General features: G+C 36.8%; 1 long non-coding RNA gene across 2 annotated transcripts in view; it reads right to left on the bottom strand.

Annotated features, from left to right (window-relative positions):
* LOC103786860 (uncharacterized) overlaps window positions 1-20,044 on the bottom strand; it is a 213,526-nt gene extending 193,482 nt beyond the window's left edge. For both annotated transcript variants that reach the window (XR_010112023.1, XR_001338080.2), the window contains exons 1-3: window positions 19,965-20,044; window positions 19,592-19,633; window positions 13,619-13,672 (exon numbers count right to left, since the gene is read on the bottom strand). This is a non-coding gene — a long non-coding RNA (uncharacterized LOC103786860). The remainder of the gene's footprint in view (window positions 1-13,618; window positions 13,673-19,591; window positions 19,634-19,964) is intronic.
* Window positions 20,045-23,028: the final 2,984 nt, after the last annotated feature.

Here is a 23,028-nt window from a genome sequence, read left to right as displayed (position 1 = left end):
ATGTATGACAAACCCACAGCCAATATCATACTGAATGCACTGAATGGGCAGTAACTGGAAGCATTCCCTTTGAAAACTGGCACAAGACAGGGATGTCCTCTCTCACCACTCCTATTCAACATAGTGTTGGAAGTCCTGGCTGGGGCAGTCGGGCAGGAGAAGGAAATAAAGGGCATTCAATTAGGAAAAGAGGAAGTCAAATTGTCCCTGTTTGCAGATGACATGACTGTATATCAAGAAAACCCCATCATCTCAGCCCAAAATCTCCTTAAGCTGATAAGCAACTTCAGCAAACTCTCAGGATACAAAATCAATGTGCAAAAATCACAAGCATACTTATACACCAATAACAGACAAACAGAGAGCCAAATCATGAGTGAACTCCCATTCACAATTGCTTCAAAGAGAAGAAAATACCTAGGAATCCAACTTACAAGGGACGTGAAGAACCTCTTCAAGGAGAACTACAAATCACTGCTCAACGAAATAAAAGAGGATACAAACAAATGGAAGAACATTCCATGCTCATGGGTAGGAAGAATCAATATCATGAAAATGGCCATACTTCCCAAGGTGATTTATAGATTCAGTGCCATTCCCATGAAGCTACCAATGACTTTCTCCACAGAATTGGAAAAAACTAAAGTTCATATGGAACCAAAAAAGAGGCTGCATTGCCAAGTCAATCCCAAGTCAAAAGAACAAAGCTGGAGGCATCACACTACCTGACTTCAAACTATACTACAAGTCTACAGTAACCAAAACAGGATGGTACTGGTACCAAAACAGAGATATAGACCAATGGAACAGAACAGAGCCCTCTGAAATAATGCCGCATATCTACAACCATCTGATCTTTGACAAACCGGACAAAAACAAGAAGTGGGGAAATGATTCCCTATTTAATAAATGGTGCTGGGAAAACTGGCTAGCCATATGTAGAAAGCTGAAACTGGATTCCTTCCTTACACCTTATACAAAAATTAATTCAAGATGGATTAAAGACTTAAATGTTAGACCTAAAACCATAAAAACCCTAGAAGAAAACCTAGGCAATACCATTCAGGACATAGGCATGGGCAAGGACTTCATGTCTAAAACACCAAAAGCAATGGCAACAAAAGCCAAAATTGACAAATGGGATCTAATTAAACTAAAGACCTTCTGCACAGCACAAGAAACTACCATCAGAGTGAACAGGCAACCTACAGAATGGGAGAAAATTTTTGCAATCTACTCATCTGACAAACGGCTAATATCCAGAATCTACAATGAACTCAAACAAATTTACAAGAAAAAACAAACAACCCCATCAACAAGTGGGTGAAGGATATGAACAGACACTTCTCAAAAGAAGACATTTATGCAGGCAAAAGACACATGAAAAAATGCTCATCATCACTGGCCATCAGATAAATGCAAATCAAAACCACAACGAGATACCATCTCACACCAGTTAGAATGGTGATCATTAAAAAGTCAGGAAACAACAGGTGCTAGACAGGATGTGGAGAAACAGGAACACTTTTACACTGTTGGTGGGACTATAAACTAGTTCAACCATTGCGGAAGTCAGTGTGGCGATTCCTCAGGGATCTAGAACTAGAAATACCATTTGACCCAGCCATCCCATTACTGGGTATATACCCAAAGGATTATAAATCATGCTGCTATAAAGACACATGCACACGTATGTTTATTGTGGCACTATTCACAGTAGCAAAGACTTGAAACCAACCCAAAGGTCCATCAGTGACAGACTGTATTAAGAAAATGTGGCACATATACACCATGGAATACTAGGCAGACATAAAAAATGATGAGTTCATGTCCTTTGCAGGGACATGGATGAAGCTGGAAACCATCATTCTTAGCAAACTATCACAACGACAAAAAACCATACACCACATGTTCTCACTCATAGGTGGGAATTGAACAATGAGAACACATGGACACAGGAAGGGGAACATCACACACTGGGGCCTGTTGTGGGGTGAGGGGAGTGGGGAGGGATAGCATTAGGAGATATTCCTAATGTTAAATGACGAGTTAATGGGTGCAGCACACCAACATGGCACATGTATACATATGTAACAAACCTGCTCATTGTGCACATGTACCCTAGAACTTAAAGTATAATTTAAAAAAAGGAAAATTATATAGAAGAAATAGAAGTTCTAGTGATCTATAGCACTGTAGGGTGACCACAGTTAATAATTTATTATATATCTTTAAATAGCTAAAGTAGAGAATTTTGAATGTTGCAAAACAAAGATATAAAGACTTGAGGTGATGCATGTGCTAATTACTCTGATTTGATCATTACACATGACACACATTTATCTAAATATCTTAAATATCTAAATATTTATCTAAATATCTGTACCCCATATATAGTACAAGTATTACATGTGTGAAAAAACAGTGCAATGTTTTGGCCATAGTAATGAGTATGTTGTGCCATAGCCGAATAGAAAAGAGACTTTCAGTGTGGCCTGAGGAGACCCTGGGAGGTACTCACTTGTTCTTCTCTCTGTCTCTCCGAACACACACACACACACACACCCTCACCTCTCACTAACTTTACAGAAACTTTAATGGAGTGTTCAACTTCAGTTTGCAAAGATTCCTGCATAATTTTAAATTTATTGTTTTAAGTGCTGATTTTTTTTGGTACATCTTGAGTCTGAATATTTAGTAGTTTCAGTAGTCCTCTATTTAGGGTGGGTAACATGGCTGTGTTGTGAGTGCCTGTTCTGGTCCTGGGTGGGTTTGCCCACAAATCATTCCTCACTGGCTCCTGTTCTGCTCTGCTCTGTAGTATGGAGTGGATGATGTTGAGTCTGAATGTCCCAGGTTCTGAGATCAGTGGGCTTCAGCGGGATTCAATCTATGGGAGGCACTGGTGAGGGACTGGGTGGTGGAAGAAAAGAGAAACTAGAGCATATCTCTTTCTCCCACAGTGCCTGTGTTCTTCTATCCTGCCTCTCTCTGGGCAACTCCGGCTCCTGAGTTACAGTTGCTTTGCATCTCTAATAGGCACTTTCTGCTGTGGCTGACCCCTGGGTTGCTTCAATGTCTCTTTTTCTGTTTGGCTTCTCAACTATTCTATCACCATGTAAACAATCTCTTGCATAAAATTCATTGAGTTTTAAATACCCAGGGTAATTTTTGTATTAATACTTAATACAAATTGTGCTTATTGTTTTACATGTATTCTTTTATTCAATTCTTACAAGAACTCTAGACTGTCAGTGTGACTATTTTCCTAGTTTCGCAGACAAAGCAACTGAAGCTTACAGAGTTAATGTGACTCATTCGAGGCTACTTTATAAATAGCTAGCAGAACCAGGACTTATACCCAGCCTTTAACTACACTAACACTGCTTGTCGTGGGTACTATTTGTATATTGCCTCAGAGCTAGGCATCATTTCATACTAGTGCCAGCTTCCTTGCCTTTTAGCTATAGTCTACATTTGTTACTTGCTACTTTAAATAGTATGCATTCTGGGAAATCATACAATTAAACTTGCTAGAACTGAATCTACAATGTGGGGCTATGCAATCCATGTGAGGGCATGGAACACCTATGAACACATTATTTAGGCTTTAATTTATGAACAACATGGGAACTGTTTTAGTTTATAAAAGCTTTTTATTGCTTTCTGATTCTCTGCAGTGTTCTAAAGTGTAAAGTTTGTTTGATACCTGAGTTCTAGTGTCCAAATTATTTCTACACATGTAGGAACCCTGCTAAATTGTGATATCCTTGAAGACAAAAATTGCACCTTATCAATCTCTGCATTCACAGTGCATAGTCCAAGATCCAAGTAGTCAGAGGCACTCAATAAATGTGATTTGTAACGGTAATTGAATGAGTATATGTGTAAGTGGATGTGTATAAGTGATATATGTGTGAAACATTCTAAAATAAGTATGTGTTTAAGTACCTCTAAAATACACGCCCTCAGATTATCCAGAATAAACCAGCAGTAGCTGCACAAATTATTTCATATTGACGTTTGCAGGTAGAAAGTGATTTATTAATCCATTCCTTAACTAGAATAAATAAACTCAGAGGTGGTAATACAATGATCATATTTTAATTGAGAGTTACTATTCCATTGGTTAATAGTCAATTTAAATTTCTGGTCTTGCATGGAATGCTAAATACACAGGTGCCTCTAGAATCTGCTAAAACCTCCCCGAAAATGACAGTGAAGAGGTTAAAAAAACTATTGCAAATCCACAAGGGAAAAAACAACAAGACAGAACAAACAAGAGCTGTTAACTACATCTTGTAAGTTAAAAAGTTAATAGACAACTAGACTAGTTACGTGAGTAAAACTGAAAACCACAAAGAGACAGAATTAAAGTAGGCTGATTCACTGTGCAGAATAGAAGGAAGGCTCAGGGTTTGGAAAAGTCAGATACCTCACAAGGCAGGAAGTGTGTCTGGAACTGATTATAGGAAAGATTGTTGGAAAGTTTGTATGGCAAGCAGTTACATCTTCAGATGTCTCCCCTCAAGACAGATAAACAAGCAATTACTCACTTTCTACTTTGATAAAAGACTAGAGTTTACTCCCTGGAAATAGTGAATCACACAATTTCTGATCTTAAAGATTCTCAGTATTATTATTATTATTTTTGAGAGAGAATCTCTCTCTGTCACCCAGGCTGGAGTGCAGTGATGCAATCTCGGCTCACTGCAACCTCCGCCACCCTGTTCAAGCTATTTTCCTGCCTTAGCCTCCCGAGTAGCTGGGACTACAGGCACGTGCCACCACGCCCAGCTAATTTTCATACTTTTAGTAGAAACAGGGTTTTGTCATGTTGTCCAGGCTGGTCTCAAACTCCTGACCTCAGGCAATCCACCTACCTCGGTGTCCCAAAGTGTTGGGATTACAGATGTGTGCCACCGTGCCTGGCCAATGCTCAGTATTATTGAAGGCAGTGGTAAATATTTTCATCCAGAGAATATTAAAATGTAGTGCTAAATTGTGAGCCCTCACATTATATGGCCCTCCCCAGAACCTCTGGGGAGTGAAGAGACAGGCCTACACAGGTGGTAGGAATTTGGACTCGTCCCCTTTTACGCTTGATCTGCCCAAGAGAAAAGCCCATGAGAAACTGACAGGTAACGTTTTCCTAATAAAAAAGCCAGATTCCTCTCTGCTTACCTTTGCAGGGAGACCAATCAGTCAACAAACACTACCTATTCACATAGATCTTTCAAAAACCAATTTAGTGTTTCAATAGTAAATATAAATAAACCGTAAAAAATGCCCTGAGGAAAGCCACTTACATAAATCATTAAGACCAAAACACACACACACAAACCAAACTTAAAAGTTATGCAAAGAGCAAAAGAAAAAAAAAAAACTTGAAGAGTTCTAGATTTAACAACTTAGATGTTGAGACACTAAAACAAAATCAGGATGCTATAAAAGGAATGTTCAGAAAGCAAATAAAATACTCTTGAAACAAAACTATGATAGTAGAAATGTATTTTTAAAAGCTCTCTATGGAGGAACTGAATAAAAAATCTTCTCCAAAACCCCCACAAAAAATGACATAAAAATATAAGGAAAAAAAACTAACAGATGATCAACTCAAGAAATTCATATCCTGAATAGGAATTCCAAAAAAAGAATATGAAAAAGTCCAGGCACAGTGGCTCACACCTGTAATCCCAGCACTTTGGGAGGTCGAGGCTGGCGAATCACTTGAAGCCAGGAGTTTGAGGCCAGCATGGCCAACATGATGAAACTCTGTCTCTACTAAACATACAAAAATTAGTTGGGCATGGTGGCACGTGCCTGTAATACTAACTACTCAGGAGGCTGAGGCAGGAGAATCGCTTGAACCCGGGAGATGAAGGTTTCAGTGAGTCAAGATCATGCCTCCACACTCCAGCCTGGGCGACAGAGTGAGACTCCCTCTCAAAAACAAAACAAAACAAAAAAAGAATATGAAAAAGACACAGTAATAAAGGAAGTAATACAAGTAAGTATTTCAGAACTTAAGAACACAAAGCTCTAAGTTTTCTTTTTATTCCAACTAAATCCTAATAAAATGAATGGATAAAAAAGACCTGAAGGCTCATAATCGTTAAATTTCAAAATACTGGGATGTAGAGAAAATTTTAAAAGCATCAGAGTGCAAAAGCAAGTCATTTATAATTGATCAAGACTCAGAACATTATCAGAATTCTTAAAACATCATTAAAAGCTAAAGTAGTATCTTCTGAGTGAAAAATGTATGTTGGTTTGGACTGGGTGGAGGGAGAGAGTGGAATTCTTTATCTTGCCAAATAAGCAATCATTACACATTTTAATGATTTTCTATATTTTCTTTACTCCCAAGTACCATTCTTAAGCAGTTACTGTAGAATAGTATGTAGTAAAGAATCAAGCCTTTCCCCAAGAGATTTTTCTGGTTTTTGCCCTAAGCTTTTGGAAAGTAATGTCTTAAATCTTGGGATTTTATGCCTGATAGAAATGTCTTTGTCTGTCTACGGGCCTTGGAACATGCAGCACAGTCTAACGGTGTGATTTAAGGTGTGGCTGGCCATCCAAGGAAAGCAAGATAATTTATGTTGAGGGTTTTGGGCCATAAGATAGTAGTCAATCTAGAGACTGAAATCAACTATGTGTGCAATTAATTCATCAATCATACCTATGTAATGAAACCAAAAAAGAAGCTCAACAACAAGGCTCTGGTGAGCATCTCTTGTTGGCAATGCTCCGTGCATGTTGTCATAGATCAGTGCATGGGAAATAATGCATCCTGACTCCACAAGGATTAGACAAGAAAGTTCTGCATTTGGTATTTCCCCAAACTCTGCCCTATGTGCTTTTTGCTTTGGCTGATATTGATTTGTATTCCTTCCCTGTAATAAACCATAGACATGAGTAAAATGGCTTTCAGTAAGTTTTGCAAGTCCTTCTAGCAAATTATAAAAACTGTTTTGGAAACTTTCCAAACTTAGAATTGGTGTCAAAAGTGAGGGTGGTTTTGTGTGGAATGTGCTCTCCAAACTTTGTAGTTGGTTCTCCAAATACTGTAAATATGCTCCACCAAATGAGAAAATAAGCTGGGAAATATGTTTTGGGATCCTAGAAATGAGGCACATAATAAGAGTGAGAGGTGAGTAGAATTCTCAGGATGAAGAAGGAACAGCCCCAGATGCCAGTTGTGCAGTGGGTCTTAGTAAGCAGCCAGATTGGAACAGGAGTGCAGGAAGCTCAAGATAAATTCATTAAGGAAAATAAGGAAGAAAGAAAGAGAACTTGGAGGTTTCTACATGGGGGGCACCTTTACAGGGCCCCAATATATTAGGTTTATATAAGAGAGTGGGCAACTATTGCTCTATATTTTCATTTCTCAAACTGGAAATACAGATTTTTACATGAGAACTTTGATTTTTATATGAAAATGCCCAATTTCTAAATGTTGACAACAAATTCAAATTCAAACATTTTGCTGTATAAACATAACAAATCTGTGGGAACAAATCCATTCCACTAGCATACCACCAGTTTGCAGTTTGCAGTTTTGCTCTGCAGCATTTATTTTCTTTGCTCTGGCAGTTTTCTAAGCTAAAGCAAGACTCTTAGGATGCTCTGTTCTTATTGCTAATGTCCTATCCAGCCCTATTCCTTAAGATCATTGGGTTTTTAGTTATTTTTTTTTCCACAAATGGTTTGGAATTCTGAATTTGTTTGGTTCACTCAATGCTGAATGCCCATTTACTACCTTAATCTATAGACATGGGAGATTTCGTACTTCCTAGTGGATTCTCCAGTGGGAAGTCAGCTACCAAGTTTGAGTCAAGAGTCTTCATATGTATTAGTAAATATGAGCTTGGGTTACTGTCACCACTGGGAAAAGACCACAGAATCCCTAATCTTGCTACTCTCCAATGTTGAGGATATTTTCCAAGGAACCAACACTTTTAAAGATCTCCAGCAAAATGGTTCCCCGGCTTAAAAGTACAGCCAGAGTCCTTGAGAAATCAGCACTTCCTTTAAATAATATCTGGAATGCAACTATTCTCACTATTTCTACCACTTCCCAGCCACCTAGAATGCAGTACAGATTAATACAATAGAACTCCAAACTGGGTAACCAGCTTCTACGCTCGTTCTTGACCTTTTCTCTCCACAGCCCCAAGATTGTTCCTTTAAAAGGTCAAATGATGTCAGTCCTCTTCTCAAAGTCATCCAGTGGCTCCATCTTACCCAGAGTAAAAGCCCATGTAATCTTGTCTACAACCCTGGCCCCTCTTCCCAGCCTTCCCTGATCTTTCCTCATTCACTCTGCCTTTAGTCAAATTGGCCTCTGTGGTAAACTGGAAAATAGCTCCCCAAAAGATATCCACCTCAAATCTCTGGAACGCATGAGTTTTAAAGGTCATAAGAGGATCTGCTGATCCTGGATTATCTGAGTAAAAACTGCAATCCTATGTATCCTAATAAAAGAAAGGCAGAGGGAGTTTTGAGAGAGACATACAGAGAAAAAAGTGATGTGAAGACAGGCAGAGATCAGAGTGATGTAGCTGCAAACCAAGGAACACCTACAGACAACATAATCTAGAAGAGGCAAGGAATGGAATCTCTCCTGTGGTCTACAGAGCAGCGGTCTCCAACCTTTTTGCTACCAGGGGCTGGTTTTGTGGAAGACAATTTTTCCCTGGGGTTGGGGGGAGATGGTTTCAGGATGAAATTGTTCCACCTCAGAACCTCAGATCAGCAGGTATTAGTTAGATATTCATAAGGAGCACACAACCTAGATCCCTTGTATGTGGAGTTCACAATATGGTTTGCGTTTCTATGGGAATCTGCTGCTGCCACTGATCCCACAGGTTAGCTCAGGCAATAATGCCGGTCAGCCCGCCACTCACCTCCTGCTGTGAAGCTGGGTTCCTCACAGGCCAGGGACTGGTACTAGTCTTGATGCAGGGGAAGGGGAGCCCCTTGCTCTAGACGGAGTTTGACCTAACACCTTGATTTCAGAATTGGAACCTCCAGAAATGTAAGGAATTCATTTATGTTGTTTTAAGTCACCCCACATGATGTTTTGACTCACGTATACATCGTGCAATGATCAAATTAGGCTAATTTGCATATCCATCACCTCAAATATATACCATTTCTCTGGGGTGAGAACATTGAAAATTCTTTTAGCTATCTTAAAATATGTAATACATTATTATTAACTATGTCACTTTGCTGTGCAATGGAACACCAGATTTATTACACCTTTGTAATTGTAACTTTGTACCCATTGACCAAGTCTCTCCCTTTACCCATTCAACTGCTCTCACCTCCTCAGCCTCTGGTAACCACCATTCTATTCTGCTTCAATGTATTGGACTTTTAGATTCCACATTGTCTCTTTGTGCCTAACTTCCCATATTGTCCTCCAGCTTCATCTGTGTCTCTGCTTTCTTTTATTTTATTTTTTATTTTTTTGAGACGGAGTCTAGTTCTGCTAGTTCTGTCACCCAGCCTGGAGAGCAGTGGCACCATCTCAGCTCACTGCAACTTCCGCCTCCCGGGTTCAAGTAGTTTTCCTGCCTCAGCCTCCTGAGTAGCTGGATTACAGGCGCCCGCCACCACGCCCAGCTACTTTTTGTATTTTTAATAGAGACAGGGTTTCACTGTGTTGGCCAGGCTGGTCTCGAACTCCTGATCTCGTGATCCGCCTGCCTCGGACTGCCAAAGTGCTGGGATTACAGGCGTGAGCCACTGCACCTGGCCGTCTCTGCTTTCTTTGAAGAACTTTAGGTACACTCCAGGCTCAGGAAAACTGCATCTCTAGTTCTTTCTGATTGAAATAGCCTTCTCCCTGATAATCGAATGGCTTCTCCAGATCTTTCAAGTACTAACACTTGGGGAGATCTACCCTAATCACCTCACTTAAATCTGCAATGTCCCAGCACTCCCCTCCTCTGCTGCTTTATTTCTCCCCGCAGCATGCATCTAATAACACTTTGTTTTAGTTATAAATGTGTTTATTATCTGCCTCCTTCAAAGATAACGTAAGCTCAGTGAGGGTAGGAGCTGTGGTCTGTTTTGTTTATCCCTGAATCCCCAGTGCCTATGGCGTGAAAAACATCGTTGGAAATGTAATTAAGGAATCCATGCATGCAGAGTGAATGAAAGAACCAGGCAGAGAGTTGAAATCCTGACTAATAAGGTGATTTTTTTGTTGTTGTTTCTGAATTGGATCAGTGTGTTAAGACTTATATTTCATGTTGATCCTTCACTAAGCTTTCTTTCTTTTAACAAGTTTTATTCTCTTAACAGAGTTTATTTCCTTCCTTTTAGTGATCTTATTCAAATAAAATTTTAATGCTTATGAGCTGTCACTTTTTATTATTCCAAACTTGTTTTGCAATTTCTATAATACTTTATACATTTTATTTTTAATCTAGTTTCTAATGATCAGTGCATCTTTTTACTTTAAGACCTTTACCTCCAACTTTCTGCCATTTATTATTAATTTTATTTTACTTCGTTATTTACATTTTATCCACATTAATAGTGATACAGTGGTTAAAGGTGTAGACTCCATAACCATTGTATCTATGTTTAAATCCCACTTCCTATATTCACTAGAGTTGAAACTCTAAGGAAGTCACCTAATTTTCCTGGTTTGTAAAATGGTAACAATACTCACCTCCCAATTATAGGGTTCTTATAAATATTAAAGATTGAATAGATTTTAAGATTATCTAACAGCGTCAGGCTTACAATAACCCTAAAAAAAAGATTTTTAAGTTCCAAAGTAATTTTGTTACATTATTTTTATACCTGATTTTTTCTTATTTATCTTATTTTGACAGACAACATATGCATAAATTAAATATCAGAATCGCCAAATTTTTAAAGGAACAATTTGTTTGAGGGACCTTTAAATATAAACTATTTATCTATATCACATCTCCCATATCCACCTTCATTCCTGCAATATGGTCTAAAACCTCAAATTTGTGTACTAGTACCAACCAGTGTATGAATTAGGAAATATCACTAACATTAGGCTTTCAAAACAAGAACATCTTTTGTGTCCCATAATAAAGAAGGGAGGGGGGAAAGCATTTTAAAATCATGAAGTAAACTGCCCTGAAGGCTAAAATTGCTGCCAACTTAATAAGCCCAGTATGGTTTATGAAATATTTGTGCTCTGTCTGACAGCCACAGTAAAAACCTCTGGTAGGTTTTCAATTGGATAAAAGAAAAACCAGAATATATTGGAATGAGGCCACATTTATCTAAATCAACAGAGACATTTTTTACTGCAGTGACCTTCACTGCATCCTGAGGACTACAGCAGCATTAAAAAAAAAATCTTTTTTTTTCCTTAAATATATAAAATACCCTGAAAAGATCTGTCTTTATCTAGGTTTTTTTCCCATGATCACATATTCAAGAACTTCTTCTAAGGATTTCATATGCTTAAAGTTATTATACATTTCTCTCCACCTCCATAAGCTACTGTTATATTTTACATAAATGCTAAAATTCTCCTAGAAATGTCATATTCCTTTCCTTAATGATCATCACTCAAAACAACAGCTTTCAAAAAACCCATTGTGCTGACATCTAAGGAGAGAAATATTCTTAAGATGACTGGAATCAATCAACATAATGAAAAACCTAATGTTTAACATCTGTATAAATACTTAGATATGGGATAAAGTAAAGAGTCTGAGTAAACTAATCTCTTTTCTTTTTGGAGGAAACATTGGACTGAATTTGTAATCTCTTTATTTACCATAGATCCCAATACAGTGGACAAGATACTCCAGACATTTTACATGCATCTAATTTGCTGCTCAAGACATTCTACAAATCTTCATAATTTTGAGATCAACCATAATGCTTTCCAAGTTGCCAAATTTTAAAATATACTAGTTTAAACCATGGTTATTAAGTTAAAAGAAATATATACATATACATATATACATACATATATATATATATATTTGTTTTTTTTTTTAGATGGAGTCTCGCTCTTGTTGCCCAGACTGGAGTGCAGTGGCACGATCTTGGCTCACTGCAACCTCCGCCTCCCAGGTTCAAGCGAGTCCCCTGCCTCAGCCTCCCGAGTAGGTGGGAGTACAGGCGTGTAGTGCCACCATGCCCGACTAATTTTTTGTATTTTTTTAGTAAACACGGGGTTTCACCATGTTGGCCAGGATGGTCTCTATCTCCGTACCTCATGATCCACTCGCCTTGCCTCCCAAAGTGCTGGGATTACAGGTGTAAGCCACCACGCCCGGCCCTAAAATATTATTTTTAATTGGAAGGGGAAATACGGAGTTAATTTTATCTCAGTTTCCTCCATCTTTCCATTTGGCCAAACTAACTTTTCATTAAATTTATATTACTTGATAATTAAAATAAATAGAATAGATATCCTTTTATTTTTTATAACATATATGTGCATATATTTGTGCATATGTACATAGATATTATGAATAAAATATTTAAGTCTCACATACATGGATACATTTCCCTGGCATTCATATATTTAATATTAAGATGCCCATTGTGTGGCCGAGTGCGGTGGCTCATGCCTGTAATCCCAGCACTTTGGGAGGCCGAGGCGGACGGATCACGAGGTCAGGAGATCGAGACCATCCTGGCTAACATGGTGAAACCCCATCTCTACTAAAAAATTACAAAAAAATTAGCCGGGCGTGGTGGTGGGTGCCTGTAGTCCCAGCTACTTGGAAGGCTGAGGCAGGAGAATGGTGTGAACCCAGGAGACGGAGTTTGCAGTGAGCCAAGATCGCACCATTGCACTCCAGCCTGGGCGACAGAGCAAAACTCCATCTCAAAAAAATAAAAAATAAAAATAAATAAATACATCAATAAAATTGCCCACTGGGTTATGTGAAATGATTCACTAAAGAGTAATCCAAAATACTAAGTATGTTCCTCTAATATGAAAAAAGAAAAATTTTAATCATCCATGCTACTTGCTTATCCATACCTTTTCTTATGTGTAACTTGCTAATAAGTTATGACTGGAGGCGTGCCTAAAAAGCCTTAGGTCTTCAAAATGTGACCCATCTGTCCCTGTACTACTGACCAAAATTGCTTCACAAAGGTTCCTTTGAGTTAGACAATGAAGGAGCTGTGAAAATTAAACACGACCTATTACAGGTGGTATGTTATGCCTTATAAGCCTTAGTTGTTATTGGCTTAGCAAGTTGCTCTGCAATCTAGCATGGCCTTCAAGAAAAGAATGAAGAACTGCTAACCTTTAATCTAGTGAATGGGTGTGAAAGAGAAGGTGATAGGAAAATGCCTTGAGAATGACATGATTCTTTAATTCAAGGAGTCACATGCTGGCATAGCATGTGGTCATCTGGGGGATATTGGAAACACAGGAAGTACCTAGAACACAGTGATAACTACAGGCTTCCAAATCATAATCCAGAGCGGCCTCATAATGTTTCATTTGCAGATAAAATTTTAACTAATTCATTTATTTAAAAATATTTATCAAGTACCTATTCTATGCTAATATCTGTTCTAGGAATTGAGCTTCATTAGTGAAGAAAACACAACATAGGGAAGAAAACAAAATTTCTACCTGCATGAAGCATACCGTCTTGGGTAGTGATCTTGGCTCACTGCAACCTCCATCCTGGGTGGCAAAAAGAGAAAATAAACATAACCAATAATTAAAATATAGAGAGTAATTGAAAATGATACATTGAAAAATATAAAAGAGAGCATTATAAGGAGGACCAGGTGTAAGGGACTGGGATAGCTATGTTGGAATTTTAAATACAGTGACTGGATTAGGGCTCATTGAGAAGTGCCATCTGCATAAAGATCTGAAAGAGGTGAGGAAATTAGCAAGGCAGTTGTCTCGAAGGGCAGATGTTGAAGCAGGGGAACAGAAGTAAAAGACAAGGTCAGGGAGATGGCAGGGGACACACTGCTGACCATTTAAGCCTTCATCAGTCATTGTAAGGATGTTAACTTTTACTTTTAGAAAACTGAGAAGTCACTGCAGAGTTTTGATCTAAGAAGTAACATGAGCTGAAACTTTCACAGAATCACTCTGGCTATTTTGAGAATAGATCATAGTTAGACAACAGTAGGAATAAGGAGAACAGTAGGGCTACAGTTACACCCATCCAGGTGACAGATGATATTGCCGGGGTCCACGGTGACGCAGTAGAAGTGATGAAAATGATCACAATCACCTTATGAATGTATTCTAATATTATTCTCCAATTGATTGGATGTGAGCATAAGAAAAATAAAGTAAAATAATAACTTGATGGCTGTTTTGAGCAGAACTGAGCTGGAGAGAACTGAGCTGCCTGGTGTCAGGGTAATTAAGACAACAAACCAAAATGAAAGCAAAAATCAAGTCTTTAATTACTCAATAGCAAAGAAAGAAGCTAAATAGGAGAATGTGTTGGTTCTTCAATGTTTCAATCTTCTTCCATAGAATGGCTGCAGGCAAGGGTCAGGTAAATCAGCACAGACTTAAGGATCATCTTACTGTTGATGGAGGCTCCAAAAAATTCCCAGACAAAAAGATCTCCAAATGAGGGCACTTAGCCTAGGAATGAAGGTGTAAGAGCATGGGCAGCCAAGGAATCTAGAGTTCATAACTGCAACTCTCTTTAGAGACAACAGTGCACTCTCTGTGCCTCACGTGGTATGGGGAGGGCAGCTTTCTTGCCTAAGTCCTATCTGGTAGAGACTTTGTAATTGCCTGAAACATCACAGATAGGTTTTTAGCCATGACACAGACTCCATATTAAATAATGTGATATACAGCCGAGTATACGTTGTAAAGATTTTTCAGAGAAGATAGAGGGATTCAGTTTTGGACATTTCATTTTCTGAGTCGTCAGTTTAAGCTAAAATATGATGTAATAATAAAAACCTCCAAATCTCAATAGTTTATAAAGATTAAAATTTTTTCTCTTACTACACATTCATAAACTTTCTGAATTTGCCTTTCATTTCTTAGTCTGCTATTGTTCCCTTCATATTAAAAGGTACTTTTAATTCCAGAAGATCCTCAAAAATCTACTTTTTAGATATCATTTTGGGATTCCATGGATATCTTCTCCTTTTAGTAAAGGTACGATCAATAGATGAACTAAATTAAACCCTGACACCCAGGTGCCATGGCAAAACTCCCTATGTAGCCAACATTCCATTGTCCAGAAGCTTCCAAGATAATTGAGGAATACATTTTATAGGGGCAAAAACAGTAAACTGAAAGCTAGGAAACAAGATTCTGGTTCCTACACTGAGCCCCAACATACAATTAAATTTGGGGCCATTTTAAGACCTCGACCTTGGAAATATTTGTAATTTTTAACATACTTAATCAACTAAGACTCTAGAAACTGAAAGTGACAGAAAGCCAAATTCAAACTCTAATAAGTCAAAAACAAAATGGATTTCCTCTCCTTATTAGAAAGTCAGTATATGGGACTGGAGCCAAACACACCGGGGGCAGGGGGGCCTCATGGAGCAGTGGTTGGACTAATGAATACCTGCAGCATCAGCAATTCAATACTGTCCTCCTTCTCAAACTAGTTCTCCCCTGCATATTTGCATTATGACCACAAGAACTTCAGATCTTACATATTCATAACCTGAAGCCCAGTAGAAAAAGAGAGAATGTTTCCTTTTAACAGAAAGTAAGACAACAGACCTGATCCTGGCTATCACTGTTACAAAATATGCCTCTGCTTAGTTAAACCACTGTGGCCAGAAAAATGACTTAAGGCAATTAATTATATTCCTTTTCTTTAGCTGGGTAGCTTAGCCACCAAGAAACACGCGTATTGATAACAGAGGGACAAATTTCTCAAAGGAAATGTGAAATTATTCTTTAATAGAAAAAAATGAATGTAGACCTTGTGAGTGTAAAGGCATGTAATTTGGCAAAAATTCCCTACTGTTCTTTATCCATAAAGTGAAGGTTTTATACTAAATGATTTCAGTGTCTCTTGTAGATCAATGCTTTTTACACATCCCAGAGTCATTTCATGTTGTGAGCCTCTGGGTCCGCTTTACAGGTAAGACTCATGCAGCTCTGAGGACCCTGGTGAAATTGGGACATGAGACAGACACAGGTTTAAAACATTATAATATATTTCAAACAATTTCTCTGAGATTTTTTCTATTTAGAAGCTAAACTGCAAATATTTTATTCTTATGATAGATAAGTTAGCCTCGATTTTTATGAATGTATATACCATTAATGCATTTGTGATACCTACTAGTTGATGTTAATTCTTTTCTCATATGGTAGTTTCACTATATGGAATTTGTTAATAAACACATATCAAAGATACTAGTAAATTTGTGGGACAAATAAATAGTGTTGCTTCATAATAAATTACCTTTATGTTTTATATTTTAATTTTATTAGTTATGACTTGAAATGGACAGTTAATACATTCCTTCAATGCACATTTCAATATGGCACTACCATACATTTTTCTTATTTAGGTATAGCATTAACTGTTACTTTTTCAAGCCATAATGCTTACTTTTCAAGGGCTGACACTAACTAATTTTCATTTCATTCTGCTTTGGAATAGATAACAGGGAAGAATAATTATCACTTTCAAAATGAGGGTACTGATTCTTGACCCATGCATTACAACTATGACTGAATGTGTGTGCTTTGTGCTTAATAAACCATAAAATAATAGCATACTTACACTTTCAAATAATGTACACACACTTAAAATATAACAGCAATTAAAATGGTTAACAGCAGACATCTGCACTATTGGGACAAAATGAGCATGTTTACATGAAATAATAGTATCGTGGGTTTATGGTGATTCTAAACTTTTGAATTTAAGAACTTAATCATTGTCAATCAAATTAACTTAATAAATTTGACCTGTGAACCTTAACCATGTGATGAAAAATGTGCTATCAGCTGTCTCAAGTTCCCTTTCCTTATACCAAGGATAACTATTTAGGATTGGGGTGTGTGTTTGTTTGTTTTTAGCCAAACCCGTTGATTAATGGTCATTAAGGTGATCTAAACAAGTACTCAGGATTTCTCCCTCCTGCTGGGCACTTCCCTGAGGGAGAGAGTATTTGACCACCCACATTTGCTTTGTCCCTGTCCAAGTATATTGCCTATCTCTTGAACATGCCCATTATCCACTTTTCCCACTAGCAAATATTCAGTGTTATATCTGACTTAGACTACATATTCAGAGAGAGGTCAGCTCATTATCTCATGGTGTGTGGTGACAGACAAGTTAAGGGATTAGAGTGTCATTCAGTAAGATAAGATAATGTGACAGAAAAGGAGCAAATAAATAAACTAACTGTTTAGTGCTCCTGGAGCATGGATGCTACAGAGCTTCAGTGTTGGTAAAACAGAGGAGACACACGTAGATTCATAAAATTTCAATCATAGGCATAGTCTCCCATAAAAATGTTTGACCGTATATCCATTTTATGCATTAAAAAATATATTGAGACAACTAATTTACACTGGAGAGAAAAAGGTTTTTTATAATATTAATTCATTGATATAAAAATGATACTCAGAAATTATACATTTCAATTCTCATCTTTTGTAAACAAATAAGGCATTTTCATTTGAAAAATGTTGATTTTGAAGAATCAATACCCAAGTATCACAGAGATATATCCCAGCTATATGACTAAATTTCTAATTTTAATAATTGTTGTTGTTAAATTGAACTAAGTCTGAGCTTTAGAAGCTTCAGTACAAGTCCTCCTAAATAAACTGCAACCTAAGTTGGTATATAAAAAAGCTGGAAACTTATCTTCGGAATTTGCCGTTATAACAAATAGCTGAGTCTCAGCCAATCACTGCAGCCTAGCTTCAGTCCATGGCAGCCAGCAGGCTGTTCAAACCGCATTCAATTAAGGCAAATGCTGAGCTTTAACCGATTGATCTGGCTGTACCTCACTTCTGCTTTTTGTATGTCACTTCCTTGTCCCTGGCTATAAATAAAACCTGCACTTGTGAGGTGGAACATTCTGAACGATTTTTGGTCCTGACTGCTGTCCGATTCTGGAATTGCAAATACAAGCCAATTAAGATCTGCAAAACTAGGTTTGTTGTACTTTTGTCTTTTAAGAATCTAATAGATACACATGATTTTATGAAGATAATTATTCTACTAAATTCAATTCAAGAGGTAATACAGGTATTTTTCTAAGCCCATATTATCCAAGATGTGGCTATAAAGCACCTGAATGTGGCTAGTCCAGACAGAGATGTACTGTAAGTGGAATATATACACTAGATTTAGAAGTACAAAAAAGTGTAAAATATCTCAATAATTATTTTATATTCATTATATGTTGAAAAAATAATATTTTGGGATATGACAGATTAAATAAAATATGACATTGTAATTAATTTCACCCATTTTTCTTTACTCTTAAATGTGGCTGCTAGAAAATGTTACATTCCAATGTAAGGCTTACATTATATTTCTATTGGATTGCTGTGTTCTAGGCAGTACAGTATAGCATTAGCATATTGAAAATTACCTTTTTTCATTCCAGACTCATGCATGGTTCATATAAATCATGGCCTTTATATTAAAAATGCTCTCATATAGCTAAAGCCATTAGAATGTGCTATCATAAAGGAATAAAGAAATGAATTTTCCTCCACCTACAATTTCATAACTGATACTGAAGTCTTTTTCTCTGTAACTATTCCATGCATTAGGAATGTCTGGTAAAAAGCATAAATCTGCACAGTTGTACATTTCGTTATGATTCGTTTTGACATTCCCAATTACATTTTGGAAACCTTAGCTACAATGTGCCCAGCAATTTTTTCAACCAGCTGAATAAATTTTGTTAAAATCATCTAAGGTATTGAAACTGATTTATTTATTTAGCTATTAGCTCTAGTTTCTTTGGGATACACAAAAGTTGAATTTGCACTCAAATTTATATACTATCTTATTATTAAATAGTACAGAGCTGGTAGAACCCCACTTTCAGAAACACTGGGCTTCTGTGGTTCCTTCCTGGAGTAAATGGAATGTGTGAAGTTATTAATTTTTGTTCAGCAAGTACCGGTGTGAAAACTGATCTTTTTATAAACACTGGTGAAATGAAGAAAATAACCTCTTGCTATTTCTTTTATCAATCCCAGCTTTTTTGTCTAATACTTAAGTTTGACCAAACCCTTGAGCCAAATCAACTTTTTTCTAAACTCACTTGCCATTTGTTTTAAAGCTAAACTTTTCTCCATGCACCGCTTTTTTCAAAATAAAGAACAACCAAATGTCAAACAATCTGTTTCTATTCTAAGAAGACTTCTATCTAGATGGTGTTTGCAGTACTCGAATATAGAATACATTTTTGGAATATCAAATAAGGTAGCTAGGAGACCTAAAAATTCACTGCATAAAATTTCTATCATAAGTTATTTTATAATCTATAGCCACAATAAAAATAAAAGATTAAAATAAAAGATACTCATGATTAAAGAATGTTTTTTGACTGAGAGTAAAAATACAATATTTGAACTACATGAAGTAAACTCATGGGCACTTACCTTAACACAGTATAACCCCGATTAAAGTTGTTTTTCAGGATCCTAAAAAGATAATTTATACGTAGTATTAGATATCTAGAAAAAGTGAAATATAAATCTATTTATTTGTAAGCGCTCATTCTCAAAAATCAAATTTTTGCATAATATCAATTCTATACCCTGAAGTCCATGTACAAGAGCCAATATACATTGTGTAATACCCAAATCTTTTTATAGTGTAGCATCAGGAACTAGGCTTCTTTGAAAATAATTCTATTCACAAGATGAATTCTGTGGAGATTATCTTTTGAGCATACCAATGAATTCTCCAAACAACATTTTTTTAAAATCATGAAATTTAACAGAATGCCAAATTAAAAAAATATATACTTACAATTGATAGTAAAATACACAGTCATCCAACCTTTATATTATTATTATTTGAAAATTTATGTTTGCAGTGGAGATAGTGTATAACATAATATAAATAGATGTAAAGGCAGAATGAGAAAGATGCTTTGTTTTTAATTTTCTTAATAAGAACTGGCGCATTCCTCCTTTGCTTTTGTTAATTTCAATTGGCCACACTCACACTGTATAAACCAATAAAAGATCTCAGATAATAGAGGGAAGAGGAGGTGAGCCACCTGGCTGTATGCCCTTTTTAGCAATTCTATGGCATTGTTGTGGAAGTCAATTCAGCTCCAGGCAGTTAGGAAGTTAGCTTTTACTGAGTACTCACTACACACTGAGTAGAGCACTCACACCCGCCAGGAAGAACTGGGACCACCTGTGGAGCAGAGCAAGAAAGCACCTGGGGACAAGTGAAGAGGCAAACAGAAATCAATTAGCTTAATAAGGCAAGGTTTTCTACAGGATGTTGCAGCTTGAGTCCCACTGTTCTGGCTTTCTCTTTACTATTTTGCCCTCTAAGTTATTTTATTTTTTTCCCCACAAAAGAAGCCTGCCTTATTCCAGTTTTTGAAATTTGCTAGTTTAATTTCCTGTTTTCTCAGCATTTTGTCGCAAATTTTAATATATCCTTGCTTATTAAATATATTTATGTGTACTTGTTCTTCTCAAATAACTACATGGACTGAGCAAAATAATTATTAATTTTATTTCTATTATTTTACACAAAAGGTTTATTATATAATCATGTAATTATTTCATATAATCTTGTTGGTTTTTTTTCTTTTACTTTTAAGCACATGATTAATCCTGTTATCCGTTAACTTTCATGAATGTGGTTAAGGACTTGCTACTCTAAGTGTTTCAGAGAATCCAATGAGATTACTGTTCTAAAAGCACATAGGAAATAGAAATGGAAAAATAAACAGTACTTAGCATAGGATCCATGGGAAGGGGACAAGATTGCTACAGAAGATCAGAGAAGAAATGAACCAAATATTTGGAATAAACTACTCTTACCTAAAAACACTTTTTAAAGAAGCTAATGAAAAATGTTTTCTAAGTTCCATAATGGAGAATGTGACAGACATACAACAAATTAAGTCAAACAAAGAGCCCATTAAAATTAACATCAAGGTGAACCAAAATTAAATAACATTTGAGACAGTAAGTAGCAGGCTATAAACTGTAGAAAATTCAACATGAGACTCCTAAATGTCTTCTAAACTATCTTTGGGCCAACTTTTACTCCAAATCACACAAAACTCACTCTAATTAACTAGTGCCTTCAAACAAAAAGAGCCACTACCTACTGAGTCTCATTTGAAGAGTGCCCAGCAATAATGTGTACCCAATGTTACAACCATGAAGCTTATGATTGGTGCAATTAAACTAAAAATCCAGAGGCAATACCAACATACCCTCTGGGATTACAGAGATAGATAAAACTATACCTCATTCCAATCCCTGGGATGATTATAAATGTGAAGTCTGCCAACAATGTAAGCCTTTACAAATATTGGCCGTTTTCCTATTAGTTATAATGATCTCCCCCACTCCAGTGCAAGACTCATTTATTGAGGTGGAAAGAAATTGCACTAACAGACCAAGCATACCTGACCATGGGCCTCATTCCTGATCACTTATCAATAGATATATATAAGGAACATGATGTATACAACATAATATTACCTGGGCCAAGGCATGTCTCAAAAACCAGGGACTACAACCATCTTGGGAACTGTTCTCTAACCTAAAAATACCAACTGCAAGTTTTACATAACTCTCAAGGAAAAAATTCTCTACAATTGCAACACTGGCTTCCCACAGAATCAACCAGAGCTCTTGGATATTACAGCCAAGGGAATTCTTACAAAAATATATTTAATTTGTTTAATATATACAAATATACTTAATCATATGGAGAAGTCTAGATGTTCTCTGAATAAGTTTCCCCACCCAGTTCTACTAAGGCCACCACTAATAAGAAATTAGGAAATAAATTAGGGAAATTTCCACCCAATGTTATTCTGGGAAATTCTTAAAAATGTACACACTCCACCATAAAGGAGATAGAAACAACAGGGAAAAACTCAGAGATAAATTTGACCTAGGAGGAAATGTATTGGTATAATTACACCATCATCTTTGAAGGGGCCCCCTCTGAGGCTACTAAAGGTATACAATTGGCTGACCTAGAAAAATTTTCCCTACCACAGAAGCAATGGAGCAAGCAGTGACCCAATGAAGCACAGCAATGTCATGATAACAGGAATAGAAATGGGTCAAATGTATAATACGATTGATGTCCATTTCTGAAATAATTTGGTCCACTTGTGATGATCTCATATTTGAATCACATGGTTCTGATTCTGAACCCAGAGTTCAAATCTAATTTGGTAAATGGCTGAATTCAGAAAAGAAAGCAAGCATTTGTATGATCTTTATTTTTCTGAATACAGTAATGTTTCTTCATAATATGTTTTTTTTCTTTTTTGGTGGGACAAAGAGTTTAGCCTAAAACAGGTTTTCTCAACCTTCACACTATTGACATTGTGGATCAGATGACTCTTTGTTGCTGGAGGAGGGGAACCTTCCTGTGTATTGTACGGTTTAATAGCATCCTTGATCTCTATCTACTACACGTAACTAGTGCCCTCCCTGTCCCCAGTATGACTATCAAATACATCTCCAGATTTGCTGAGTGTCCCCTATGGAACAAATCCCACCACACCCCACCTGACTGGCCTAGAAAGCATGCTAGACCTTTTTATTCTGGCTTGCCTATACCCACTCCCAGTCCTCCCGTTTCTAGTTACTGGAATCTTGTCCACTCACCAGATTATTTTTGGATGGGTGGATAAATGGACCTTTCATTAATTGCCAAAATTTCTTCTTCCAAACTACGCTTTTAACATTAGGCTTAATTTTTGCTATTTTTTCCTCTTTGAATTATTTTTATTTATTTTGGTTCTTTTAAAATAGCAAAAAAGGTTTGTACATCTGTGACTTTATCCTCATATTTTCCCAGAACTCTTTCTGTTCTT

Source organism: Pan paniscus, chromosome 3 (genome assembly GCF_029289425.2).
Source record: "Pan paniscus chromosome 3, NHGRI_mPanPan1-v2.0_pri, whole genome shotgun sequence".
In the NCBI taxonomy this organism is placed as follows: Eukaryota; Metazoa; Chordata; class Mammalia; order Primates; family Hominidae; genus Pan; species Pan paniscus.
This window is presented reverse-complemented; position numbering and strand designations above follow the sequence as displayed.